The 20492-nt window shown below is 43.4% G+C and overlaps 1 protein-coding gene across 3 annotated transcripts in view; it reads right to left on the bottom strand.

The window, feature by feature from the left end:
* TFPI (tissue factor pathway inhibitor) overlaps window positions 1–20492 on the bottom strand; it is an 81429-nt gene that overhangs the window by 43171 nt on the left and 17766 nt on the right. The window contains exon 1 of one of the 3 annotated variants that reach the window (XM_024201149.2): window positions 2876–3190. The exons of the other annotated variants lie outside the window; for them this stretch is intronic. The gene's annotated coding sequence lies outside the window, so the exon portion shown is untranslated. Of the gene's footprint in view, window positions 1–2875; window positions 3191–20492 lie in introns of those variants that run through there. 3 annotated transcript variants of the gene reach the window in all.

Here is a 20492-nt window from a genome sequence, read left to right on the forward strand (position 1 = left end):
ACTGCTGTAAGGAAGAAGAAAACCAGGCCTATCATTTTTAATCTGACAGCATCCCTACAAGACAAATATTTACTGAATGTAGCTTGATTTGGAAAAGCTAGGAATAGACAGTGGTTTCTGTTTGCACTCAATTAATATTTGAATGTTGAAATACTGTTTCTCACACATCTGTTTCTTCTCCCTCTAAAAAATAAAAAGTGATTGAAACAAGGTAAGTCTAAACAAACCATGATATATATGTTTCAGAAAGCAGTCAGAAGTTTTGCTTTTGACATGATAATACCAACAACAATAAAAAAAAGCACACACCAGAATTTATTTCTGAATCTAAAGTATGAAGGAAGAATGTCTGCTGGGTAAAATGTCCAATTTTTCTGTTTCATGTTCACCTCAGAAGATTGACTGGTCTTCCTGTTTTGATATGAAGCAACAATTACTGGACTGTAAACTGTGTGCCAATTATAAAATGTCCCCCAATATCTTACAGGCCCTGAACCAACTCCAGGCCTGTGGCATGTAGGTACATTGCATGTGTTAAGGAGAAGTGCAACTGTAAAGAGTCTCTTCTTTCATGGTGCACCTAAACAGCACTGGGCAAGTACTAAGACCACCACTAGGATCAAGACTCTGTGTTATGCCACAAGGCCAAGTCTTCAGCTGGCTAATCCTTGATTGCAGCTGACAACAGGGCCTTGTGGGCCTGAAGGAATCAATAGAAAATGATATTTTTTTCTGTTTTTGAACCATTCTATAAAATTTAACAGAAAATAATGTGCCCACTGTAGAATGGCTCAAGGACCCATAGAATGGAGATCATTCTCAGTTCAACTATATTTGTGGAGGTTCCATTTGAGCAGATCCTGCTATCAGGTTCTCCCCAACAAGCTGATGTTAAAGAGTGTTTGCATAGATAGGACAATTATCATCTCCCTATTGTCCATGCCAGACTACCCAGTACTGCTTAAGGACTTAGCATCTTTACATGAAAGAACTTAATGTCTTTGGGGTTAATGTTATTTTTTCCTGGATTTTTGCATGGATTTTCAATGGAGCAATGCTGAGGATCTGTCCCCAACTTCCCCTCCCCCGGGACTCTGCACTAGTAAACATAAAAGATTAACATAAATAGCTGCCAGATTTTCAAGATCGTGATAAGAACTTTTAGAATACTAGCAATATTTCAGAAACATAGGAGCTTGAGAGGGATTTTAGCAGAAGGGTCTGAGGCCAATTTGATGGAAAGTCTTCTGCCCACACACTGAGACAAGACTGTTCAGGTCAAATCTTCAGCTTGTGCAAGTGGACATAGCTCATTGACTTAAAAGTAGATTTGGAAGTTTACACTAACCAATTTAGGATCAGGCCATCTACATACACTGATAAGGTTTACAGAATTTCAATACAAAGTTTCTGAAAGATACTGATTGCTTTAGATTACCAAATCTAAAGGATTTTAAAAAATTAATTCATTGTTGCCAGGTTTGCTTTTCACATTTCATTCTAGGCAGGGAGCAGGTATCACCAATTTGGTTGACTTAATATACCCTCGCTACACACACACACACATACACACACACCATTTGAATGCTTATTATGTCTACTTTAAGATGAAATATTACATGGAAATGTCAAGTGATGTCATTAGGGATAAACAATGATCCCCCCCTTAACATGTTAAAATGACTCCTTTGAAATCTTTACATTTGTTTCATTAGTTTAATGACCCTAAGACATAAAATTGGGTTTTGTTGTGACCTCCAAGCTTTGTTCCATAACATTATTAGGTGCTAGTTCTTGGCAATTCAGAAAGCATGCCCTTATTGTTCCTATCTATTCGACAGCTGAACTTCCTGCCTTCACGTCTGTCCATAAGACTTTCAGGAAGGATGGTTTATTTTACATTTTGCCTGAAGTACTTTTATGACTAATTTAGAGAACTGAGTCACACTGATGTTTTTCATATTTCTGTTCCCACAGTTCCCCCTCTCCCATCATTTTCTCCTTTGTCCATTTTCCCCCCACTGAACATTAGTGCTATGTATCCTTCTTCTCTTATACTCCCTATACCAAATCTAGCGTGTAGTTATTTAGATTTTGTCACTTGTTTTTAAATCCAGTTAAATATCATTGTGCTTTCATTAGAGTTATCATAAAAGAAGCTCAAGTTCATGCTGATCCGAAGTAGAATATTGCACAAATCATTTTTTGTTGCTTGTTCTATTTTTTCATTCAGTATGACAACAGTCATTACCTTGTTCATTGTTTAAATAATCTATGGACCAGACAGGGAAAATATTCTTTTGATTTTTATAATGAGTGAAATTGATTTATAGTTACATGAGATTTGTGTAATTCTGCTTCAGCAGACAGAGCATTCTGCAGATTCTTAAAACTGTAATTGCCTCTAAAGGCATGGGCTCATAGGATTTGAAAATAGTCTAGCAGACAGACCACAAAACTCTGCCTGAATAAATCTGCCTCTCTCCCTGGAGCTTCCACTGTATTCAGTTGAGTGCAAGCATCGTTTGAAAAGCATGAGACGTTTCATGACAAATTCTGGGTTACTGATCAAAATTAGTATAAAATGTTTCACTGATGGTTTGGTTCTAAGCAGCCACTTCGAGCTTGCCAAAATGCCCATATGCTGACAAGTCCACTACCAGCAAATAGTTCCTATTGTAAGAGCACTGTCTCTGTAGAAACAAAAATCTACATATTTTGCAATCCCTGAGTACTAGACTTTGCATCTGGACATCTGACTACAGTACCTAACACATGCTAAGGAAAAACCAACCAACTTTTGACATCCTTTGGGCAGAATTTCTTCCCCCAAAGAAAGTCTTTTGCAAAACAAAGACTTTTACAAAGTACTCACCAACCAAATTCCTGTAAGCAGTTCTTGAAAGAGAATTGGCGAATTCCTGAAGCGTGTTGAGCTTGCTTCTCCGCTATCAATTCTTGTTGAAGATAGGACTTGGGAGTGGGGGAGATACAATGGGAAAAATGCAATCTGATCCTGCTATAATGCAGCTGTAGCAGCCTGCTGATTACACTGCCAGAGGTTGCTCCTCTGTTTGTTGTGAAGAGAGGGTTATTCTGGCTAAGATTCAATGAGATCAGCAGCAGTGGGGAAGCTTCCTGTTTAGAGTGTTGTGACCTCGCCTGCGTTTTAGAGTAACTTTTCTAAATAGCACCAACCACAAAAGAAACATGCTTCCAGTATGGAGGAAACTGGATAAGGAGGAAGTCTAAATGCTAGCTCAGTTTTTTTGCTAACTTCAGTACATTGATGACAGTCATAAAGTTGTTTCACTGTTTACTTCAAAGGGATATGTTAAAACTTCCCATGTATTCTGCTTGCATCATATTCTCTTTATGTAATAAATGAAGTTCTGTTCAAGAGGGGAATGACTTATCCATTATACGCATAGAACTAGATTAAACACAGGGTCTACATTGGCTTCTACTGTATGGCGACTATAAATTTCCCTCTGCTGAGGTGCCTTATGAGCATCCAGTGCAGCCCCAAGAGCTGGGGGCACTGGCTTGAAGGGGGGCATGGCAAGGGATATGCAGATATAGCTCATCTCCTCAGCAAGGTCTGAGGATCAGGGTTCCTACGGAGCCCCTGGTAAGTTAAAAGCTGTCTCATTGCTAGAAATATTGCCTGCCCTCCATTGTAGGCAATCCCCCAGCCCTATCTGAGTGGCAGTAGTCCTTGCTCACACAAGAGCTACAGGTAGGAATTCTCTTCACTTCACCAGCTTATAACTTCAAAGGTGATGTTCCCAGAATGGGATACTTTTACATAAGGCCAAAATTTTCAAAAGCCACTAGTGAGTTTTGAGTGCCCAACCTTAAAGGTGGCCTGATTGTCAGATAATGCTGAACACCAACTCTCTGAAGATCTCAGCTTGAACACTCAAAAATGGAGACACCCAAAATCACTAATCCATTTCTGAATCTCTTGAAGTATATGTTTACAGTTTGGGTAAAAATACTGGATGAAACAAACTGAATCACAAGCCATGATGCCTGATACTATTTTTCTTAATCTGGTAACATTTACTTACCAAATCATCATGAAAAATTCAGAATAGCCCCCAAACCAGGCAAAACTGTCCTACTTTAGAGTATTATAAACCCCAAACTCAGATCAATTTTGAGGGAACTATGCTGAGTTTTAGGCACAGAGAAAGGGTTTTATAGATCTGGATGGAAGTCAGACAAAATTTGCTAATTTCAGCTGAAATTAAAAATAAAATTGTCATCCCCCGCCATGTTCCAAACCTCTTTGAATTTCACTCAACTTTGATCTGTAAATTCTAGCAGGTGTTTCTATGGAAGAGATCAGCCAGACACAATAGCTCCCTTGCGATATATTGGGGACTAATCTTGTATACACTTACACACAAGTAACTTTTATTGTACGTAGTTCCTTTGAAACCAATGGCATTTCTCACATCAATAAGGTTACATGTGTGTGAATATGTTTGTAGGGTAATGACATCGGTTCAGCCACTTCAGTGAAGATCCATAAACTTGAATGCTTATTTATCCCCATTACAGCAATTTTTTTTTTGAGAAATCATATATAAACAACAATATTCTCAGGGACGCAGGGAGAACAATGTCTCTATTTTGATTAAAAATTGGCTGACTAACAAGAACTTTGATAAGTAATGAAATCAAACCAGAGTTCAATTTTTTCATTGTAGATAGAAAGCACAAAATGAGAAGCTTAGCTCAAAGGACAGCGTCTCTCATTTGAAGATGATCCTGTTTTCCTTTAGATTTTGATGAGGTAGCTCCAGTTCTCCACATGTACATTCAATCCTCATGATTTACCAAATGACAACTATTTATCTTTGAATTTCTTTGATTTATAATTAGGAGCTGACAGACTGTGACTGAAGTTGGGAACAGACTTTGACGATGAAACCAGACTGATTTGAGCTTTCAGCATCACTAAATAAAGTTTGACTTACAGTCTGACCCAAAGCCCACTGAAGTTAGTGGAAAGAATTGCAGTGCCTTTAACAGGCTCCTGCAATCTTTACAGGGTGTCTTTCTTAGTGTCTTTTGCTTTTATTCAGTATATTCAGTGAGATGGAATTTGAGAATTTTAAATCCCTAGAGTCATTAGAAAAGTGCTAGGAGACCCCAGTAATTTCTCAAACTGTACAACAAACTAACAAAAAAGAATGTTCACTGACTTAAAGTCTCCTCCTAAGCTATCATCACTTTGTAAACATATCTGGAATAGTAGTGCAGTGATGTATCTGTTCTAGGAACTCAGGAAGCTTAATTCTGGAATTTTCTAACTTTTCTGTGTGCAACTTTTCAATCTGCATGTTCTTTTGTTGTATTTTATGTAATATATGTGCATACACATCAATCTTCAGTGCAAAGATTACAATTACAAATAGCCTTTGATAAGATTTAAGAAATCTGATTTCTGATGTGATTTAACACTGGACTCAGTATGGCCATACTACAATCCACTAGAGAGATGATCAATAGCTGCCACAGGAACTCAGTTAAATTGTGATGAAGAGACATGTATAAAACTGAAGTAGGCAAGAAAATAGAGACAAACAAACAAAAAAACTAAACACGAGCAAATTTGTTGTAGACATGTGCTCTTTAAAACACTGCTCTCACTTGCATTCCTTATTCAAATCTTAATCTTTCAATAACCTTCCCCTCTCTTATTCTTGACAATACTAAATGAGTTCTATACAGACAGGGTCCTTCACACTCTACCTGGTGTCTGTAACGTTACAGCCCAGACAGCATCAGCAAGAGCCCTTTATAACAAGCTGCAGGTGGCTCTCATGCTCAGCCAGGCAGATCCACTGGACAGAGTGGTGACCCTTCCCTGAACTTTTTTCTGTATCTTTAACCCTTTGTTGTCCCAATAGCCTGTTAAAGTGTGGGTGTGGGCAGGCAGCTAGTGGGTATGAGCTCATAACAGGAATCTCTTCTGCTGTTCATAAATTCCCTCATGGAATTCAATGACATGGGAAGCCCCACTGTGTCCCAGGACAATCACTGGAAATTAGCAATACTATTAAGGCTTTGCATTTTCACAGTGACTTCCATCCGAGGATCACAAAGCATTTTACAAATACTACCCACCTGCGAGATATTATTTGCACTTTACGATGGGAAACTAAGGAAGTGAGAAGTAAAGGATCAGCTTTTCAGGAGTAGGCATGTGCAAATTAATTTGCATATACCTATGAGAAGCGTGCAAATAGCTGGTGAGTGCATGTGTAGGATATGTCATGCAAATTGTGGCCTGTTGGGCGCATACCTTAGGCTTGCACAAACACAGACACACGTTCAATTGTGCCATGCTTAATTCTGAAATTTGGCACTGTGGATGTTTCAGCTCTGACTGAGATTGAGTTAGCCACCCAAGCTCAGACCTAGGGGGTCCGAGCTGCTGCCAAAGCTAGGATGTCCACACTGCTATTTCTAGCCTACTAGCTCAAGCTGAGCTAGTAGAACTGTTTCCCCAGTCTGGGAGGCTGACTCCCAGGTGCAGAGTAGACGTAACCCCCGTGATTTATTCAAGGTTACACAACGTGTCTGTAGAAGAGCTGGGACTATAGTCCAAATGTCCTGAGTCCCAGCCACAGGCACCAACTTTCCAGAGTGCTGGGGGGTGCTTGTCCCCCGGCTCTGCCCAAAGCACCACCCCCACTCCACTCGTTCCCCTAAGGCCCCACCACCGCTCTGCCCCTGCTCCATCCCCACCCCGCCTCTTCCCACCCAGTTCTGCCCCCTCCCCTGAGCACGCCCCATCCCCGCTCCACTCCCTTCCCCCCTCATCCTCCTGCTTGCTGCGAAACAGCTGATTGCAGCAGGCTCGAGGCGCGGGGGAGGAAGGGGAAGGTGCTGATGGGGGGCTGCAGCCCTGTGGGTGCGCCAGCCCGGAGCACCCAGGGAGTCGGCACCTGTGGTCCCAGTCCAGTGCTTTAACCGCAAGATTGTCCTTTCTCTAAACATGTGCTGTGTGTTGCCACTATAGGGATACATCTACACTGCAGTTAAACCCCTGCAGCTGGCCCGTGTCAGTTGACTTGGTTCTCATGAGGCTTGGGCTGCAGGGCTTTGCAATATTGGGTAGATGTTTCAGCTCAGACTGGAGCATGGGCTCTGGGACCCTTCCACCTTGTGGGGGCCCAGAGCCCAGGCTCCATCCTGAGCCCAAACATCTACACTGCAATTTTACAATCCCATAGCCTGAGCCCTATAAGCCTGAGTCAGCTCACATGGGCCAGCCATGGGCATTTAATTGCAGTGTAGACATAACTTAAGTGACCTAAAACCAACCCAAGATGCCTTTACTGAGGGATGTTTTCTGATTAGCCTCGCCACTGGAGTTAGCACACTAAAAACAAAACAAAGGGAAAAAAACCACTATGTAAGAATTATTATACATGAGCAGCCCTCCTCCGCACAACTTTGTAATGGAGTGATTTTGACAGCAGGTTACATTTTACAGGACCCTATAGCTCAGGTAACAAGGAATTCTGCAGCAGAGCCCTGATGAGGCGTCACTATCTAGCCTTCAGTCATTTGCCGATGGTAAAGAAAAATAGGAAGAGTTGCTTTCTGACACTGAATGAGGAACTTCATCAGATTAAGGAAGTTATCCTGGAAACTTCTCTCTTTCAGTGGATTTCAGCCTGGAATCTTCCCCCATCTCTTACCACCTGACAGCTTGCTATAGTTTAAAGAAACACTACACATAACCTCACCCTTTCCTTTTGTAGTGTTTTTTTTCTAAACGCCTTCTAAAGGCTTGTCTACACTGGCAAGTTTTGTCAATGAAACTAATGTCGACAAGGAAAAATCAACAAAAGCAAAGTTGCCAAAGCGCGTCTACATTTTCTCCCTCTGTCGACAGATCGTGTCCACATTCGGGGCACCATTGTCGACAGCGAGAGCAATGGACTGTGGGTATGAATCCCACAGTGCCTGGCGACACCAGCCGTCACTAGGTGTTGTGAGAATGCGGAAATGGAGTGCAGCACATCCTGGGATGTGCAAAATGTACCTGTGATGTTCCCCTCTGGTGTTGTCTGGACCAGTGATCTGCTAGGTCACTCCAATCCTTGACTCTGGGAACCAGCCTTACCCTGCTGTGCTGTGAGAACCCCCACTCCTGGGCTGTTCATGCACAGCCTCTGGCAGGTAAGCTGCTCCCAGCTACTTGCAAGCGAATGACACCAGCCAATATCTCTGGTCCCAGAAACAACCCTAGGAACCTCCATCTTGCAGTGTCCAGTTATGCCCACTGGACACTGCAAGCTTATATACATTCGTCAGTTTAACAAAGAAATTGATATGTACCAGGCTTGTTATCCCAAGGGGAGCCTCTGACACTTCAAACCAAACACACTGCTTCAGGTAGAACAAACAAACAGATTTATTAGCTATAAAGATAGACCTTAAGTGATTACAAGTCAAAGCATAACAAGTCAGATTTGGTCAAATGAAATAAAGGCAAAACGCATTCTAAGCTGATCTTAACACTTTCAATGTCCTTAAAAACGTAGATGCTTCTCACCACAGGCTGGCTGGTTACTTTTCAGTCAGGCTCTCCTCTTTGAGCAGCGTTTCAGTCGCTTGGTGGTGGTGGTGGTGTCTGTAGATGTAGGTGGAAGAGAGAGCCTGGCAAAATGTCTCTCCCTTTTATCATGTCCTTGCTTTCCTCTTGGCTTTGCCCCCCCCCCCTTCAGAGCCAGGTGAGCATTACCTCATTGCAGTCCCAAACTGCCCAAAGGAAGGGGGTGACTCCCTCGAGGGTCTAACAGATTCTTTTGTTGCTGCCAAAGCCAGTGTCCATTGTTCTTGTGAGGCTGGGCTGGGTTTATCCCATCCATGCCCTGATGAGGCGTGAACTGCCTCTCTGTTCTTGGAGACTTTTGCATGGGCTTGCTTTAAGCCAGGAGGATACATTTTCAGCCTCATAACTATATACATGAAATTATAACCTATAACCTTCCTATAACATTACCGTAACATCACTATAACAACCATGCTCAGTGCATTCTGAGCTTTCCGAAGACACCCAACATGACGAACTTTGCATTGGATACCACACAGCCATTTAACAAAGATGAACGTGGGGGTGTAGGGTGTTCCCCCAAGGTACAGAGCGTCACAGTACCGTCATGCACCGCTTTGTGTCCCAGCCTTCCAATGGTTTCTGGATTCCTTTCACGACATTTTTCCAACTGTCAGTCTTTTGTAGTGCGCGCTAACATCTGCAATGAGAGAGAGGATGGATCTCCTATGTGCTGTTAGCTGTCATGAGGACATGGCGCATGGCAGCACAGTTACTCACAGAGTTAGTCGCAAAGTTACTGACGGAGGATGAATCGCAGGCACCCAAGTGTGATATGGACAGCAGCTACTTATCAGTGCTTTGTGTATTCACAGAACAGCTGCATACAGTAGACTGTCGCTTTTGGGCTAGGAAACAAGCATTGATTGGTGGGATCGCATTGTCATGGGATGAAGACCAGTAGGTACAGAACTTTAGGATGCATAAAGCAACCTTACTGGAGCTATGTGCTGAGCTGTCCCCTGACCTGTGGCACAAGGACACCAGATTGAGAGCTGCCATTCCGGTAGAGAAGTGTGTTGCAATTGCTGTCTGGAAACTGGTGAATCCAGACTGCTACCGGTCAGTTGCAAATCAATTTGGAGTGGGGAAGTCCACTGTTGGGGCTGTCTTACTCCAAGTGTGCAGGGCAATAAATCGCATCCTGCTGCAGAGGACCATGACTCTAGGAAATGTGCATGAAATAGTGGATGGCTTTGCAGAGATGGGTTTCCCTAACTGTGGTGGGGTGATTGATGGCACACACATTCCAATTTTAGCACCAGACCACCTTGCCTCTGAATACATCAATAGGAAGGGATACTTCTCTATGGTGTTGCAGGCGCTTGTGGATCATCGGGGGCGTTCCATGGATATCAATGCAGGCTGGTGTGGAAAGGTGCATGACACACGCATCTTCAGGAACAGTGGCCTGTACAGAAAGCTGCAGGCCGGGACTTTCTTTCCAGACCACAAAATCACAGTGGGGGATGTGGAAATGCCCATAGTGATCCTGGGATACCCGGTTTACCCCTTATAGCCCTGGCTCATGAAACCTTACACAGGGCACCTGGACAGCAGCAAGGAGCGTTTTAACAACAGGCTGAGCAGGTGCCGCATGGTAGTCGAATGTGCCTTTGGCCGTTTGAAAGGTCGCTGGAGGTGTCAATGACAGGCCAGACCTTACTGAGGATAATATTCCCATGGTCATAGCCGTGTGCTGCACTTTGCATAATCTGTTTGCTCAGGTGTGGAGCACTGAGGCAGAGCTCTTGGCTGCACAGTTTGAACAGCCAGATGCTAGGGCTGTAAGAAGAGCCCAGAAGGCTGCTATTAACATCAGAGAGGCTTTGAGGAACCACTTTGACAATAAGGGGCACTAGCACAAGTCTGCTTTGGAGTTGCTTCCCTGGTGCACCCATGTACAATTTTGGGGCCAAGATCCATGCAACAAAATGCATTAGAAGCCTGTTCCTGAGAGTGAATTGATTGCTATACACTTCTGTAGAACACAGAATAAAAATGCTGTACCATTAAATACCTTAGCCTTTATTTATTGTTAAAAAGGGTAAAATCTCACAATTGTGTGTAGCTCCAGCTATCATTGTCCAAGCTGTGAGAGGGAGTGGAGTGATGGGGAAACTCAGGAGTGCTGTAAAGTGAAAAGGAATGTGTGGGCATTGAGGGGGGTGGGGTTGGCTGCAGTGGAGGTCGACCATGGGTCTGCTCAGTCTGCAGCTATATCAAAGACTTGAGCATCTCTGTCTGATCCTCCATAACTTAGCAGCCACTCTGTCGCTTGCCTAGCAAATGCAGCATTATCTTTTCTGTCCTGCCTTTCGGCTTCCCAGCACTCTTCGCATTCCCTGGTCTGTCTCTCTTCATGCTGCAGCACCTCCTGGAACATGTCTTCTTTGCTGTGCTGAGGGTTCTTCCTTATCTGCCAAAGCCGGTCGGTAGGAGTGTGTGGTGTGTTCCTCAAGGTCTGTGCTGAACAGAAGAGGGATTGTTACATTCCAGCAAACGATTGAAACATTTTAGTAACAAGGGCCTTTTGCTAGTAGAAATCACTTTCTCTCTGAGACTCTAGGCAGGCACACAGCTCCGTGAGCACCCCGGTCATGGTGAGTGTCGGGAGTGGGGGGAAGGCAGTTGTACGTATGGACAAAACGGTCATGGCTCACAGGGAACTCATTCCAAAATTATCATGCACTTTTTCACAAGCAGCCAAACTACTGGCTGACATCTCGCTGCTGCGGGTAACCAGGGAAACCAGGGCACAACTACTGCATGCTTGCAGCTTTCACCCCGATCTATATGCAGCTCAGCTATGTGCCACTTTGGTCTCAGCTCCAGTGATTGCTAAATGGCACTGTCAAGGCTCCTTCCCCACTCTGAACTTTAGGGTACAGATGTGGGGGCCTGCATGAAAACTTCTAAGCTTAACTACCAGCTTAGATCTGGTCCGCTGCCACCACTCCCAAAGTGCTAATTCCCTTCCCTGGGTAGCCTTGAGAGACTCTTCACCAATTCCCTGGTGAATACAGATCCAAACCCCTTGGATCTTAAAACAAGGAGAAATTAACCATCCCCCCTCCTTTCTCCCACCAACTCCTGGTGGATCAAGATCCAACCCCCTTGGATCTAAAAACAAGGAAAAATCAACCAGGTTCTTAAAAAGAAGGCTTTTAATTAAAGAAAAAGGTAAAAATCATCTCTGTAAAATCAGGATGGAAAATAACTTTACAGGGTAATCAAACTTAAAGAGCCCAGAGGACCCCCCTCTAGCCTTAGGTTCAAAGTTACAGCAAACAGAGGTAAACACCCTAGTAAAAGGTACATTTACAAGTTGAGAAAACAAAGATAAAACTAACACGCCTTGCCTGGCTGTTTACTTACAAATTTGAAATATGAGAGACTTGTTCAGAAAGATTTGGAGAGCATGGATTGATGTCTGGTCCCTCTCAGTCCCAAGAGCAAACAACCCCCAAAAACAAAGAGCACAAAACAAAAGCCTTCCCCCACCAAGATTTGAAAGTATCTTGTCCCCTTATTGGTCCTTTGGGTCAGGTGTCAGCCAGGTTACCTGAGCTTCTTAACCCTTTACAGGTAAAAGGATTTTGGTGTCTCTGGCCAGGAGGGATTAAAGTATGGTACACAGGAGGGCTGTTACCCTTCCCTTTATAGTTATGACAGGCATGGTACAGTTTCCTACAATGGGGGAACTAACAAGGCTGCAATCCCTTGGAATCTGTGACAGAAGATTAACAAGTACCTCTTGGAAACTTTCCAGAGCCTCTCTCTGGAGGATTCCCTGTAGGTCTCGATGTCCATCAACACCCTGCTTGGCCATGCAGATTAGCTACACAGGGCAATGTCTAGCCCACCGAAAACACTACCTGCCTCCCACTTTTCAATTCCCTACACAAGCCACAGCAACTTACCCAGCATCTCGTCTGCTTCCTGCTCCCCGTTGAGCACTTCTGGAGTGGATAAAAGTTCCTGTCTGCCTGACCCACCGGGCGACCCCGCTGGGAGCTCCACATCCTCTTCTAGCTCGACTTCTTCATCCCAAATTTCAGCCTCCAGGTTACCCCCCCTTTCTGCTGCTTCCAAAGTATCCAGGAGGTTATCGACGGTGGAGGTGGGGTCACCACCGAGGATAGCATTCAGCTCCTTATAGAAGCGGCAGGTCTTAGGTACACCGCCGGAGCGATGGTTTTCATCCCACGCCTTATTGTATGCCTGCCTCAGGTCCTTTATCTTCGCTCTGCACTGCTGCATGTCCCGATCATAGCCCTTTTTGCACAAGCCTTGAGAAATTTGCCCATTTGTGTCCTGATTCCTACAGGTCAATCGCAGCTGCTACTGAACAGACTCCTCTCCCCATATACTATACTGATCAGATCCAATAATTCAGCGGTGGTCCAAGCGGGAGCGCGTTTGGTGCAATAGCCAGCCATGCTCACCTGGGAAGCCACCTGGGAAGCTCATCTGGGAAGCCAGCAAGCAGGAAATGAGATTTAAAATTCCCGGGGCTTGCAAGGGGGAGGGGCGGGTTGGCTGTAGGGCAGGGGAGTTCAAACCACTGACCAGAGCAGCAGCATGGGAATTGTGCAACACTTTCTGGAGGCCAATAAAATCGAAAAAAAAAAGCTGTAGTATCTACACTGGCTGTTTGTCAACAATAAAGACAGGGGAAAAGACAAAAGTCTCTCGCAGGGGTGGAAGTTTTTTGTTGCCAAAACTGGGCATTTTTTCCTAAAAAGTCACATTGCAGTGTGTACGCTATTGCTATTTTGTCACCAAAAGGCAGTTTTTGGCGACAAAACTTGCCAGTTTAGACAAGCCCTAAGACTTTGTAGCCTCACTGCCTTCTGTCTAAAAATAATCTTGCTTACCAAAAGAAATGCAAACTGAGTCATATCCGTTCTTCCCTTGTCTGTTCCTCTCTGAATGCTAAGAAATGTATGCAAACCTGGGAAAAGGAAATAATTCAAGAATATCCTTTCTACTGCTATTCCCTACTGAGCTAAAACAGAGACAAGTCAGACTACAGGGGAACATGTGACAGGCAAAAGAAAAGAAAACAATGAAGTGGACACAATTGCATCATTACCAAGTTTGGGATATAATTTTCAGTTGAGGGCCAGGTCTTATTTTTCTGAACTGGGTTCCCTCTCTAACCAATATATATATTAAAGCCCCTGCATGACAGCTTCTCTTACATTGAGTATACATGGAGTATTACAATGGAGTATACATGTTTGTGATCTCTCATTGCCCTCTAGTGATTGCACTTCATATCACAGCTACTCAGCTCATTTAAAGGCACCATGAAAGTGGGGCTCCGTCCCAACCTTCCACAAATGAGCTGTAGGTTTATACCTGTAATACTCACAAAATGCAAGGATAAGAGTTAAGTTACTTTACATTTTTCCTCCATTCAGGCCACTGATATTATGCATCACCCCCATTTCTTCCTCCACCTTATGTCATCAACATGGTGATGACATCAGAATTTCAAAATCTCACCCAACTTCAAGCTGATCTATGAAAGATGAGGTAGGGGACATTTTTTCAAAGTTTTTCCACAGTTCTCCAATGTTTTCTATTATTATATCACAAAATTTAAACTAATGTTTAAACATCCAGGCAAAAATCAAATTAGGTTCTACTGACTTCCAAGGGAGCGGGGAGCGGGGCCCCAAAGGCCTGTAGCCTGATCTACTCAAGTGGTCAGGATCTCAGCTGCAAGAGATAGCTCAAGGCAAGAAGCCAGTCTGTACTGGTAGCATGCCGATGGGTCAGGTCACAGTTGGTGAGCTGTGCTGAGTTAGAAGCCCAAAGGGCCTGCCGAGGTTGAGGTAGTGGAACAGGAGCAAGACGAGGGGCCAAAATGGGGCAAGCTATCAGGAAATGCAGCAAGGTCTATTTACAGCAGCAAGCAGGGGTCAGCCTAGTTACACAGATGGCCTCCTGGTGTTTCTCCCAGGCCTTAAATAACATGCTTGAGACAATCAGGGGACTTAGACACCACCAAACAGGGCCTCCATGGGCAGAGTAGCCACAGAAGTCAGAGCCCACAGGGCTACTAAACTGGTGTTCCCTGCTCTGCTGTCAAATGGTGGCATGGCCACAGCAGCTGCTCAGGAACTAATAGCTGCAGGTTCTAGACCTGCAGATCCTCCCACCTGCTCTTCTTTCTCTAAATGTCTTCCTTCTCTCCTGCCATCTCACTGCTCTTTATTTTAGCTGATTTTTTTAAAGAATTGAACACAATGGGAAAATAGAATGGGGACCCCTGCTTGTGCTAAATATAAGAATGAGTCAGATCTTGATCATACAAAAAGAACACAGGCATTGCCATACTAACAAATCAATGGCCCATCAAGGTCAATATCCTGGCTTCACCTGTGGCCATTGCAGAGGAAGATACAAAACCTCAGTGAAACATTTTTCAATACTAAACTCTGGGCCAAAAACATCTACCTGACACCATTGGGTAATCTATCCTGGAACATAAGGATTAAAAGTCCTTGAAATTGTAGCCTAGCCTAACCAATTCCAGTTTGGGGTTGTTATGAATCATAGGACACTAGGTCTTCAGAACTTGGTCGTGCATACTTAAAGGTAAGTACTGTAGATACTTCAAACGATAGATCCTGTATGCTGACACCTGGTGGAGACCAATAGGCCACTTTCATACACGATGAGTAGAAAAGAATCTTTTAATAGGGCTGGAGTGGAAGGGATGTGCATAGCCAAGGCTCCACAACTCCACCCTTGTTCTGGGAGCCTCTGTGCTAATTCAGACAGGCTCCTCTTCTATATTCAGGAGTCCCACAGCCCCCTGCTGGGCCTGTGAAATATTTCAGATAGTCTTACTCCACTTTTATTTGAAAGTTCTGCAGCCCTTCTGGTTCCTGGATGCTATAAGCTTGGCAGGTTTCTTCCCCTTTCTTTCTGAGTCTGTGCTAATTCAAGCCAGGGCTTGTCCCAGTTGGCTGGGATAGAGGCAAGTCTTGCCGTACCCTGCATTAAAAGGCTCCTGTTCCAAAGCCCTTAAAGCACCAGTAGCATGGGTTTTTCCAAACATGAATCAGGACCACTCCGCCCCTCTCAATATCTGCTTCTGCCATTCCCTAGGCCTTCATATACCTACACATTCATGAAACCTTAAAGGGCCATGCCATAGAACTGGGGCTGACTGATATCTAGTCTCTACTGCCTTCAGAGGGAACAGATCGCCCTATTATAACCATATTTTCCTATTGAAGTTCATTGCTTCATGGGAGTTGTAGTTCAGACCCTCATTCTCTCCTATCAGCTGGGCTCCTGGAGGACTACATCTCCAAAGATCCAACACAAATTCCTCTCTGATCAAGCTGAATGGGGCATCAATGAGTATTATGAGGGATGAACCCCTGGTGTCATCTTCACACACCTCTAATGTACTCTCAGTACACATATGGAGTCTCCTGCTAGCATTCCTAATTTTGCTTTTAGTTTCATACCTCTGTTCCTGGAGTGAGTTTGTATTCCCTTTAACTAGAAGTGAGGCATTCTAGGTTATATTTTTGACTCTGTCATTGGCTCGTTGAGTGAGTTTACCCATTTTTGTGTCTCAGTTTCCACAACAGCAAAATGGTGGAAATGATATTTACCCACTGCTTTCAGATCTACAGCTAAAAAGTCTAGGCATTATTATTACTATTATCTTCCTCATAATCAAAGTCCTGGGACATGAGGTCTTGGTGCAGTGTTCCTAACATCATCAGAAAGTATTGGAAATCTTTTAAGAGATTGTTTTGACATTTCAGGACTGAACTCTGGACTAAAGACATTTGGATAAAGGACAAATGACCACACAATTAATTACAGAAAATACCAGCTACAGGCATTTACCAGAAGCTAGTAATTTTTAGGGCCAGATGCTGTACTCAATGAATTAGGAAAAAACCTTCCATTTATTTCAATAAAATCAGAATCAGGCAGAAGAGGAGAAAGTATTACACAGCACAAGTATCTCTAATTTAAACCTTTCTTAATTGTCTCTTACTCATATATTAAGCTTTTATTTTATTTACTCAATGCAGTCGTTAGAGCCCACAGTCAAGCATGTTTTTATTTTTAAGATGGCTCTTTATGGAATAAAAATGCATATTAATATAGTTAGTTTCATTTGACTTCTACCTTTAAATAGAAGAAATAGTAGAGAGTACAGTATAACCCCATTAAAAAGATCACATCATTTCACAAAATTATTTTAAAATTATGTATTTCTTTAATGGATATTTAAGATACCTGCATTACAGACTGTCTAATTCTGGCACAGAATAAGCACTAATTAAATTAAGTACAACAACATTAAATAAGCACTTTTATATTTTAGCTCAGCTCTTCATTGTGGCTTGCATTGTGGTGCAATGAGAATCTGCAATCTAGTTCCGCACTAGACATTCCTGTAAATGAGCTTTACTTTTGGTGCACCTCCTGGAGCACCCATTCCAAATGCATTTCAGACCTAGAATTAATCTGTTTAGTCACTGGATGTCACTGTTGCTGCACTGAGACTGCAGCTATGGTATCTGGAAGTGAAATAGAAATGTGCAGAAATATTTTTCCCTTCAAATTAAAAAAAATCTATTGTACACTTTAGGGAGTGACTGAATATTGTTCCCAATTAAATCAATGTGAGTTTGGCCATTTACTTTAATGAGAGCAGGATCAGGCCTTAGGTTAAATACAGTTAGAAAGATATGCCTTTCCTCCTCGAAATCTATTAATAAGACTTAATTATTTAAAATGCATGCACTCTTAATAGATTTTTTTCTAATTAAAGGTTATATTTCAGTTAAAACCCTAGCCTTTTCTTTATTCTTTCATATTTTTCTTGCTGCTTACATGGCCTGTTTTTTTTTAGAATATCTATTTACTTACGTGTATAAATTACATACATACATATAATATATAGGAGATTTACAAATGGATATTCTAAATAGCTGTGCATTTAAAGAAGGGGCTAATTACAACAATTTTTGCCTTTTAGGGATTAATAAATCTGAGGAAAAGTAAAACAAATGATTTCCCATATCATAAGCACTTAAGCTCTAATCCAGGACAGTACTTAAACACACGAGCACGTGAGTAATCCCATTGATTTAATTTGGACATAAATTAAATGTGTGTAAGTAGTTTGCTGGATCAGAACTTTTTTAGATGTAGGGCCTGATCCAAAGCCCAAGGAAGTACATTTGGATCAGGTCCATGGTACTCAACATCTCTGAAGTACTACCACAATATTAACCTCTTAATCTGCACCATAATTATACTTCCAGCTCAAGATGATTCTATTCTGCTGCTGGGCTTGTGAAATCAGTCTTTCAGAACTATGAGGGTAGAAGTCGGAGTCAACAGACTCAAGCTTGTGCTACCACACTAAACGTAGCTGTACGGACGAAGAGGCTCGGGATGGAGCTCAGGTGCTGAAGCCCAGGGAAGGGGGTAGGCATCAAAGCTGAACCACAACTTCAAAGCATCAGCTACACTGCTATTTTTAGCTCAGTGGTGCAAGTCCAAGTCTGACAATCCAGGCTGATAGGCTTGCTGCCATGGGCTGTGTAAACACACTTTGAGTGTTTCTTGCCCACTAGGGATTCCAATATCCAAAAGGATATCTCTGTATCCAATACGGTTCTGTAGTGCTCTGATTCCATACAGAGATTCTGCAGAGATCTAATGTGTTATTGGCCATCAACTCTTCTACTGCTGTGCTCACACATTTGCCAGAAAACAGATTGGCTACCAGCTACTGTACAGTGCTCACGATCCCTAGATTTCAGAGGACAATTGGCTGCCTGCTGACATGTTCCTGTTCTCCAGGAAGCAAAGGACAATACCCTGAATGTTTCCTGGATGGCAGAGAACAAGAGCCTACCTGCTGCCATGCTCACTCTGCCCAGAAGCCAGATGAGAAGCTCATTCTTCAAATCAAGTTTTAGCCCACTAATAGGTAACAAATATCACATATACCCTGTCACATGAGGGTAAGCCTGAGCATCAGCATGGGTGCACATCAGGGGGGGTCTAGGAGGGGCAAGGGAGCTGGAACAAAGCAGTCTCCAGAACCCCGGCTAGTCTGTGTGTGTTGGCAGGGAAAGGAGTAAGTAAGTACAGCTATGAGTCATGTTAGTAACAGAACGCAAACTCAAGCAAAAGTTTTCTGGCTCTGTTTTTAGTTTATAACAAAATCCAGACCAGGTTCAGCAAAAGTTTCCCCATTTTACAAACTGGATCAGCTAGTGGCCTTGCATTATCATCATCCATTTTCACAGTTTTTTTATGGTTTCACCGTGCAGCCAGTTGAAACTCAACAGCTTAGACTGATTTTTGCATCTGAATTATTTAGAACCTGAAACTCAAATACAGGGCAGGGACATAGGGACCCATATGGATTAAAACCAGAGAAAAAAATCTGAACACACCTCTATGAACTGAACTGATATTGCTCACAGCTGTAGTTATATGCAATTTACTAGCCAAGAATCGGAGGGAATTATGTGTTTTCAGTGGGCCTCAGTCAGGAACAAGCTGCTTAGGCTGTAAACGGTTTGGGGCAGGGAATTGTATTTGTACAGTGGCCTAGCACAATGTGGTCTTGGTCCATGCCTGGGCCTTTTAGGCAGGGCAATGCAAAGAAATAATAATAAAAGTCAAGCTCCAATACCTATTACTTCTCAAATAGCCACTACACCAAGTGTGGCCCATGTATCTCATCATTGTACTATTCTGAAATATGACAGGAGAGCAGTGATTTCCCTGGTAGGAGCGTTGTGCCTCTGTCTAAGGGTATGTCTACACTGCAATGACACCCAGGATTAGTGGAACTTGAGTCAACGGACCCTAGGTTTGAGAACCCAGGGCTTGAGCATCTGCACTGATTGCTGACCCTAGGTTGAGAATTTTTGAAGCTGGGCCTCAAGCTGGGGTTCAAGTATCTACACCACAGTATGCAGGCCTGAGTCCAACCAACCATATCCTAGCTTTCCTAGCACACTCCTGAAATGTGGTTGCTTTAGCTCATTGTCCGCAGTGCGGTGTGGCAAAACTTGGCTGTCCACCCAGATACATCAGAGGAAATTTGAGCAACCTACCAACAGATCCTGCTGAGCCCTCATTCTGGTCTGTGCACTCCCAGCAATTGGAATGAGCAACATGGAGTTGCTGCCATTTTAAGAATGTCTTTCAAGTGCGCTGTCACTCTTAAGGAAATGGGCAGAGCTTCCATGAGATGCTAGTGGACATTCCAGTGGCATTTTCTGACCTACCAAAGGCACCTGACAGAGCTAATGATGGAGGAGGAGGACAGACACGGCAGACTCAAACTGGCTGATTCTGCTCATGCCACTTGGTATAGCTGCTGATGCTCTCCACATAGCTGGTGCATCTGGAGCAGGGCCACAAGCACAGACTGATGTGCGCAGACCTGGGATGACCAGCTGTGGGGCCAGAAATTTTGCATGAGGAAAGCTACATTTCTGGAGCTTTGTGGGCACCCTGCCCTGACCCTTCAGTGTCAAGACACATGCATGAGGGTTGCCATGCTGGTCAAGCAGCCAGTTGCTATAATCATCTGGAAAGTGACTACCGGAGACTACTACAGAACATTGCCAGCCAGGCTGGTGTTGGAAAGTAGACTGTGGGTAAAGTGGTCATGGAGGTTTCTGAGGCAATAAGGAATGCAATTTACCTCAAAGTGGCAGGCATAAAAGATAGTCCTGAAGTAACTGCTGCCTTTGAGAGAATGGGTTTCCAAACTGCATCAGGGACTTGATGGGACTCATGCCCATAGTTAGCTCTCCTCAAG

The sequence above is a fragment of the Terrapene carolina genome, unplaced genomic scaffold (genome assembly GCF_002925995.2).
Source record: "Terrapene carolina triunguis isolate 2854851 unplaced genomic scaffold, T_m_triunguis-2.0 Scaffold62, whole genome shotgun sequence".
In the NCBI taxonomy this organism is placed as follows: domain Eukaryota; kingdom Metazoa; phylum Chordata; order Testudines; family Emydidae; genus Terrapene; species Terrapene triunguis.